Source organism: Castanea sativa, chromosome 4 (genome assembly GCF_040712315.1).
Source record: "Castanea sativa cultivar Marrone di Chiusa Pesio chromosome 4, ASM4071231v1".
Taxonomy (NCBI): domain Eukaryota; kingdom Viridiplantae; phylum Streptophyta; class Magnoliopsida; order Fagales; family Fagaceae; genus Castanea; species Castanea sativa.
In genome coordinates, this window is record NC_134016.1 from 3,718,619 (window position 1) to 3,728,245 (window position 9,627).

General features: G+C 35.8%; 1 pseudogene; it reads left to right on the forward strand.

Moving 5' to 3' along the window:
* Window positions 1–164: 164 nt before the first annotated feature.
* On the forward strand, window positions 165–9,074 carry LOC142631755 (putative disease resistance protein RGA1; annotated as a pseudogene).
* Window positions 9,075–9,627: the final 553 nt, after the last annotated feature.

The following is a 9,627-nucleotide window of genomic DNA, read 5'->3' on the forward strand; positions in this document are numbered from 1 at the left end:
AAAAGACACGGACCTGATAGACGTGTGAAAAAAAAAAAAAAAAAAAGTTCACCACTAAAAAATAAGAAAGAAAAAAGTTGCCACTAAAAATAATAGTAGTTGCTTTTTATCTTTTTGGATAAATATAAATACTCTGTAAATAGTTACTGCTATTCTTTATCGTCACAATTCTTCTCTGCTTCCCAAATACTTCCAGCATATTTGTGACTTACCTGAGTACCAAAGAAAACATGGCTGAGGCTATCGTTACTGAATTTGCTAAGGGAATACTAGGAAATCTGATAACACTGGTTACTGACCAGATTGGCCTTGCTTGGGACTTCAACGATGGGCTGACACGGCTTTGCGAGAATGTAGAGATGGTTCAAGCTTTGCTGGCTGATGCAGAGAAAAGGCAAGTGGAAGAAAAGAGCGTGAGGCTTTGGATGCAGAGGCTTAAAGATGTTGCTTATGATGCTGATGACGTGCTAGATGAGCATGCTTACGAGCTTCTTCGGCGAAAGGTAGAGATCCAAAACCCAAGGAAGAGAAAGGTATGCCTCTCTTCACAAACCATTGCATTCAATTTCAAGATGGCCAACAAAGTTAAGACTATTGCTGATTCACTAAAAGAGATTTATGATCGAGCAATAAATGAAATTCGACTTATTAGAGCCGAATCAATAAATGCTAATCTTGATACTATGCTAAACCGAGAGACAAACAGCTTTATTGATAATTCAGAAGTTGTAGGAAGGAAAGACCGTGTTTCAGAAATAGTGGACTTAGTGACAAATACAACTAGTGAAAAACTCTTAGTCATTCCCATAGTAGGAATGGCGGGTTTGGGGAAAACAACTTTAGCAAAACTGGTCTACAATCATGAGCTAGTAAAGAGTTATTTCGATAAGAAAATATGGGTATGTGTGTCCGATGGTTTTGATGAAAAAAAAATTTTAGGAGGCATTCTACAATCAGTTACAGGTAACTCAAGTCCATTAGAAACAAACGATGCAATACTTGGAAAACTTCAAACAAAGTTGGAGGGAGGAAGATATCTTCTAGTCCTTGATGATGTATGGAATGAAGAGTCAATTAAATGGGATACTTTAAGAAGTTGTTTGTTAGGAATTACTTCAAATATTGGAAACAGCATTATTGTAACAACCCGTAAAGACAATGTGGCAAATATCACGGGGACACTTCCTCAATGTCACTTGGAAAAACTTTTAGACGATGAATGTTGGTCCATAATCAAGAAAAAAGTATCTTTTAATGAAAGAGTTCCACTAACTCTAGATTTGGAGACTATTGGAAGGGATATTGCCAAAAAATGTGGAGGGGTTCCATTAGCTGCAAAAGTCCTAGGAGGGATGATGTGTCGTAAAAAAGAGAAAAGTGAATGGTTAACACTTCTAGACAATGAAATTTTGAATTCTCCACATGGTAGCAATGAACTGTTACAAATATTAAAATTGAGCTTCAATCATCTTCCATCACCATCTCTTAAACAATGTTTTGCATATTGTTCAATTTTTCCTAAAGATCATGAGATTAAAAAGGAAGAATTAATTCAGCTTTGGATGGCCGAAGGGTTCCTTCACCCAGCTCAAGGAAGTAGTTTGGTGATGGAGGATATTGGTAACATGCATTTTGATATTTTGTTAGCAAATTCCTTATTCCAGGATGTGGAAAAGGATGTATATGATAATATTACAAGTTGTAAGATGCATGATTTGGTACATGATCTTGCCCTCTCAATTTCAAAATTTCAAACTTTGACTTTAGAGAAGGATCCATAGGATATTATCAATCATGTACAGTATGACATCAATCGGCGTTTATTAATACAAAATGATGGGGAAATAGTGCCAAAAATTCCACTTTCAAATGACCATGTTTGGAGAATACGCACACTTTTTTCAAATAATTCTATGTCTTTATCAAATTTTAAATGTTTGCGTGTTCTAAAATTATCTGGGGAGATAACAGAGTTATCAAACTCAATTGGTTGCTTGGTACACTTGAGGCTTCTCCACATCTCACGGGCTGACATCAAAGCATTACCAAACTCCATCACCAAGCTCTACAATTTGCAAACTTTAAGACTTGAAGATTGCTATCATCTCAGCGAGCTTCCAAAAGATTTAAAAAATTTGGTTAACTTGAGGCATATGCAGGTTGATCGTTGTAATGAATACCGACCACTAAAAGATATGGGGAATTTGAAATGTCTACGAACATTGTCATTTTTCGGAGTGGGTAAAGCTGCAGGTGAGAAAATCAAGGAATTGGGACGCTTGAATCAGCTTAGTGGAGAATTAGACATCAATAATCTAGAGAATGTGAGAGATCAAGAAGAAGCTAGTAGCGCACATTTAGCAATAAGGGCGAAAATAAACCGGTTAGGATTTCACTGGAATGACAGATCAGATAGTGAAGCCAACCACCATAATGAAGAAGAAGTGTTGGAAGGCCTCCGTCCTCATCAAAATTTGAAATCCATAACAATTTCTGGCTTTGGTGGAAAGAAATTCCCATCATGGATGTCGCTTTTTGACAATTTGATCCAGATAAATTTAAATTGGTGCAACAAATGTGAACAAGTTCCCACCCTCGGGCATCTACCCTGCCTTAAGTCTCTAAAAATAGAGGGAATGGGTGACGTGACATGTATTGGAGTTGAGTTTTACGGCATGCGCAGTAATGTATTGTTCCCGGCATTAAGAACACTCACAATTAGTTGTATGAGTAAACTAGTGGAGTGGAAGGATGCACTGGAGGTGACATCAGCACGTGTAGTGTTTCCTTGCCTTGAGGAGTTGACCATTGAATATTGTGAACAAATGAAGGGTGCCCCATGTCATTTTCCATTTCTACAGAAATTAAATATTGAGAGAGTCAACAACACGGCTTTGGAAAGGATTAGCAGCAATCTTACCACGCTCAAGTCCGCCTATATTTCTGGAGTGTCAGGACATACTTTTGCGCCAGGGCAACTTTTCTGTACCTCTATCCAATCACTCCGGATATCTGATTGTGGGGAACTAAGTTATATATGGGACACCTCGCAACCCCTCATTTCCCTCGAGGAGCTGAACATATTTAATTGTCCTAAGCTGAGGTGTTTTCCACGTATACAAGGTCTACGCTGCTTGCATATATACCAGTGTGGTTTTGAAGTTCGAACTCAGCTACAATTATGTACGTCTCTCTCAGAATTGTATATAGTTGGTTGTCCTGATCTGAAATCACTTCCAAATCTACAAGAATTCCATTCTCTTGCACAATTAGTGATCTACGGGTGTGATAATCTCAAATCAATTCCAGATCTAGGAGAGTTGTGCTTTCTTACAACTTTAGCAGTTCATGATTGCCGCAACATCACGCGTCTGCCAGAGGGGTCATTAAAATGCTTGAAGGGTTTGGTGATTGGTGGGTATTGTGAGGAGCTGGATGTTTTTCCCAGTCTCAATAATTTCATCCAACACTCTCATACGACGCTCCAATATCTAGAATTGAAAGGGTGGGCTAAACTCAACTCTCTCCCGGGCGAAATTGAACAATTCACTGCCCTTGAAACTCTGGTTATCCAAGGTTTTGATGGAATAGAAACTTTACCTGAGTGGTTGGGCAACCTTTCTTCCCTTAAAAAACTCCATATTTCGAAGTGCAATAACCTGATGTATCTGCCCACAACCACAACATGCCTCATCAAATTAGAAGTGTAGAGGGGAGCGGGGAAGAGTGGTTGAAGATTGCCCACATTCCAAAGATAGGCATGTAAGTTTTTTGATACCTCAAATCCTCTTCTCATATACTCTCCTTTGAATGAACAAATTATATATATTATTATTCATAGTCAACCCTAATTTCTTTATTCCTCTTTTCACTTTCCCAGATAGACTATGATCAAGAGATTAAAGTTTTCAGCATCCCTAATCACAGGAAAAATGGCCCAACATTGCCCGTATTCCAATTATACAGAACTAATGGGGTAATTCCATCTAAACCTTATCTCCTCTTCTTTGCTAGTAAACATTTTTTTTTAACGAACCAGATATAAATTTATGTGCTTGTAGGTTATTTCGTGGTTTTAATAAACTGGGGAGAGAACTGAAATGCGTTAATGTGAAAAACAAGTTCAGGTAAAGTGGTCGCCATTAACAGATTGGTTGTAGGTTCGAATCCTACTTGGGGAGATTTGATTCATCTGCTTTGACCGTTATTGATAGGTAACCTGTTCCTGTGTCTTTGTTTCTATTGCATTCTATACATGATATCTAATCTTTAAAATCAAGATTTATAACATCTGCGACGGTTAAAAAAATTTTTGAGTGAAAAAGAAAGCTAAAGACAACATCTTTCTAGCTAAACCTTGTGAAAGCAGCAAGCGTAGTGTGTGTGTATATATATATATATCCATTGGTGGTACTCTGCATTCTCTATTCTTCTTGCAGAGACCTAATAATATTCAAATTGATTAAAACTTTGACACCTAATAATATTCCTAGGTGAAGGTATCATATTCGGATGATCTTAACGCTCTGCTGGACTTGTGGGGCAACTCTTCCTTTCATGAAGAGCTGAATTTTGGGGAACGAGATGGCTGATTTTTGGAGCAAATTATGGAAGAAGTGCAATCCATGTCAATAGAGATGCTCTCTGTTGTTAGCTAAGTGGAAGGTCTGCCAAAGATGGCTTTGTTTGTGAAGATAATTGAACTTAATAAGTCGGGCACCATACTTTATCTTCTAATAGCCCACCTAAAATTCATTCTTCTTTGTTAGGTTCAATTTTTGTGGCAAATTGATGGCAGTTAGAGCTTGAGGACCCTGCACATGTTATGATTGTCATTGAAGTTGGATTCTTGAAGGTTTTATTAATCTATCTTTTTCTACGCTGCTCATTTTTATTTCTTCTTATGCATCATCTATGCATTGGAATGAACATAGGATTTCTGTTGGACAAGGCTAAATGCTTAGGGATTTTATGCTTACCTCAAGTCTCTGCCTCATCTACTTTAACACACAGCAGCATAATAATTAATAGCTATAACCACAAATTGGAAAGAATGGAATTTTTTTTCTTCTGTATTTGGGGAACCTTTCATTTATACATCATCTGTTTGTTTACAGTTGCAAGAAGCCAGAATTTCTACCAGCACTGGTTGTGGTGGAATGCCTCGTTAATTTAAAGTTGCCAGTTATTTTTCAATGTTCCAATAAAAGGTCACATTTGATCAACAGGCTCTCAATCTATTTCATTCCCTTCAAACTTCAAACAGTTGACAAAGGATTTGAGCAAAGCGCTGTGAAATTCTATCATTTGACTTGTCTGTAAATGACATGTTTAATGTCCCCAAGAAAGAGGAACAACTTGAGATTCACGTCAAAAGAGAGCATCTTTTCATTTTATGTCTGATATCAAGTTCCAAATTTTTGGTAAGCCATCTTCGTTTTAACCTGTGTGAAATTTCTGGTTGCTGGCCAATCGGACTAATATTGCATCTATATCTGCAAATGTTTACAAGTTTACTATACATGATAGCACTACTACCTTTGTCAACCAACAAAATATCAAGTGAGTCCAAGTTTTCCAGCTTTTACACCATGGTTTCTTCTATCTCCTATGTACTTAGCAGTGGATCTTTTCTAATAAACTGAATTCCAGTATGTCATCCACCCATTGAATCTTATTTTTTTCTGGGTTTTGGTTGGTTAACCTAGGGACCTCTTTTTTCATCAAAATCTGAACTTTACTGCACTCTAAGGTATATATCTGCCCAAATAATTTCTTCTTCATATCTTTCTAGCTTTAATTAATGTCAGTGTTGTTCTTCTCTTCTTGTAAGCTTTTCCTTAACAAAAGGGCCAATTAGTTTGGATGCTTCAATTCATGAACGTGTTGGAAGAACAGTTCTTAATAGTAAGCAGATAAGGTAATGGACATATATAACTTTTATTGGCTATTATTCAAAAATTACCATGTGCTTTAAAATTTCATTTTGTTACTCAGAAATTATCTGAAAGTTTTACACACTAAGTCATGTATGATTATGGATATAAAAACAGTGAATGGCCACTCTCCCAAAAGATTTTGATGACTCGCCTAACCAATTAGAAGAGGGCAAGATCCATGACATACTCCAACAGTGTGGCAGGATGGCATATTCTTGTTTCAATTGGGCTGGTACAATTACAATGAACTTGCCACTTGAGAAGCTACACATATTCATGACTATGGTGGCTTCTTAAAAGCTTTTTAAATTTCTGCATTTTGGTAAGCTATGTTCCTTGTGAATAAGTTGGTTAGATTCCTTGAAATTGATTGTGGACAATGCTAACCAAAATTAGCTACACAGATTCCTAACAGTCCATCTACCTATCAAATCTTATTCTGTTATTATGGCCTCACTTAGAGCCCTTTGTTCTAGTGACTACAACACTTCAATGGTTGCTAAGGTATGAATTTGATGGTTAGCCATCTTGCAAGCTTGATTGATTGTCAAAATTGTTCCACAGAAAATCACTTCTACATATCTTTGCCAGAGAAATTTAACATACTAGCTTCATTTATGAATTTTTACATGTCTGTTACAGCCTTCTGTTCTTGTCAATCTTGTTATCTTAACTGAGTGGCCAACCTGTTTGGGTGCTCCAATTCATACAAGAGTTTGAAGGATACTAGCCTACAGTGACTGGATATGGTAATGAACATATGTTTCTGTAAGTTGACCCTTATTTGCAATCAATTAGTACCATTTAAAAAAAATTAATTAATTGTATTACTCAGAAATATGAGCTAAAAACCTCTATTAATTAAGTCAGTCATGACAAAAATATCTTACTGTGCTATTATATAATTTTAATAACGAACTGTATACTTCAAGTGATTCTATTTTGGTCTCAATAAAGTTTATTACTTTTTTTTAAAAAAAAAGTTGTAGTTCCTACCCTAAAAACCTTATTGTCAATGAATAGTTGAAGCAAGATACCATATGTAGTTTTCCTGGAAAAAGATAGAATACATGTATGAAAGCTAAATCTAAATTGCTTACATAATGATTTTGCAGTGATAGTTGCTAATTGCTAATCAAGGCTGAACAACTTTATGGCTGGTCAATATATTGAGACTTAAGCTTTACTATTAATAACTCTGTTACTTTATCTTGTAGCCTAAACAACCCACTAGCAAATTTAATTTTATGTCTGATATCAAGTTCACACAACTTTTGGTAAGCCATATTACATTTTATAATACTAGCTTCTCTTAATTGAGTTTCACTTGTCTGTTACAGTCTTCTCTTCTCATCGGTCTTGCTGTCTTAACTAAGAGGATATGCTGCTTGGGCGATCTAGTTCATTCAAAAGTTCTAAAATAACTAGCCTACACTGCGTGGGTAAGGCAATGAACATATATCTCTGTAATCTGACTCTTATTTGCAATTATTCAATTAGTACCATTAGGTTTAGAATTGATTGTATTACTCAGAAATATGACTTAAAATTTCCATCAATGAAGTCAGTCATGACTAAAATATCTTGCTGTGTTTTAATCCAATTTCAGTTGTAGCTCCTACACTAAAAGCCTCACTGTCAGTGATAAGTTGAAACATGATACAGTATACAGTTTTCATTTTTTTTTTTACAAGTCAATATGCAGTTTTCTTGGAAAAAGATAGAACATACTAGCATGAATGCTAAATCTAAAATGTCTTACATTACTAATTTTACAGTCTACCCCAAAATGAAGCTGTGATAGCTGCTAATTTCTAAACAAGACCGAACAACTTTATGCCTAGTCAACATTTTGAGCTTTTAGCTTTGCTATTAATAACTGTGTTACTGTATCTTGTAACCCAAAGCATACACTAGCACATTTTATTATATTCTTCTCCTGGTTAAATTTATGTTGAATATTTGTTTATACAGGTCCCAAAGTTGTCTGATTTGCTACAATCTCAACTAAATTTAAACTTCACTTGTCGAAAGCTGATGTCAATTGCTGATACTCATTCATTAGTGCTGTTCTGCTTTTCAATTCGTTGGGCTGATATCTTGGAAAACATCAAAAGCTAATGGCAATTGCATCTGAATTTGAAGTGTATTGGTCAGTAGAGGAATCGTTGCTGCATGTATATAAGCCTCCAATCTGAAAAATAGGTAATCTCATCTGCCGCAACAACAGAATGAGTTCTCTAAGACCTGACTTAGATACTAAAGGTATACCTTCTGTCATTGTTACTGTTTTTACGTCATATTTTACTTGTAAAAGAATAACTAGTGTTATTTAATGCCTTATCCTTTGTCATTCGGTTTAACCATTGAATTGTAGAACATAAAGAAATGTCTTTTGTGTGTTTTTGTGTACCTTGTGATGTTATTGTTGTGATAGCAGAAACTCTAATACAGATTTGGTTGGCTTGGTTGGCAGCCTTGCATATGCAGTAGTATGCACTCATCGTCTCGGCCCAACATTTCTCAAGCTGTCAATGTCGAACCTAGTTGCTATGTGCAAGATTAGGACAATGGTCATTCACAAGTTAATTGATCTTGAGATGTATTTTGGGAATGCTGATTTGGGTTTGAAGTTTGAGAGATGAATCTGTTGGAAGACATTTAGCTGGATATGTTGATTCAGACTATGCTGGAGAAGATCTGGATAATCTTTGTTCTACTCTGAAGCTAGAGGTTGACCTCCAGTGAGTTGGAGGTTGATACTGCAGTCAACTATTGTATTATTAACCAGTGAAGTGGAATACATGGCTATGATTGAAGCTATCTAGGAGGTTATTTGGCCACACGGTTTGATTGAAGTCTTTGGGAATCATCTGGAGCATGATCTTGAAAATTCAACATAGCTAGGAGTTCTATTTGACTTTGTCAACTTTTATATATATGTTGCTTTAACTAAAGAGAGGGCTGCAGTGCTGTGCAATGATTACAGAGTAGAAAAACTTCTCTTTAGCTGAATCCTTAAACCCTGTATATTGGAGAGTTTTTTGTGTGTATTTGGGGTTTGAGTTTTGTGAAAGTGACTTTTTGCCTATTTTGTGATCTCCATATTTGATTAGTGAAATTTTCTCCACACCATCACCCATGCTATTGCTGAACTACGTAAATCCTTGTTTCTGTGAATGTTTATTTTTCTTTTAGGTCTTTTTTTTTTAAATTTTTAATTTCTATTATTTGTTTGGAGATCTTTCTAAAATCCAAACTAGTTTTCACAATTGATCTTGTATGGAAGTGCTATTTAGAGGATGTTTCCCACAATAGTTATTTGCAAAATAATTTGCTATATCTATAGAATAATTTATCATCAATTATCACCATTTTCACAATCCAAATTTCTCTACGATCTAATGTGGGTTATTGTATAGTATTCCCTACCTTAATATCCTAGAGCTTCCTTATAAGTTATAATTATAGTTCTTTAGTATGCCACCATATGTTGGCATTGAAATATATTTCGGACCTACAGGCAAAGCAAGGGAGATATGGCAAACTTTAATAACCTATGTTAACCTCGAAGGTGGCTGCTTTGTTCTAATTGCAAACCAATTCTGCATAGGAAGGGAAGACTATCTATTGTCACTATAATGTATTTTATATTTCAATTATAAACTAATCACCATCTAGATCCATC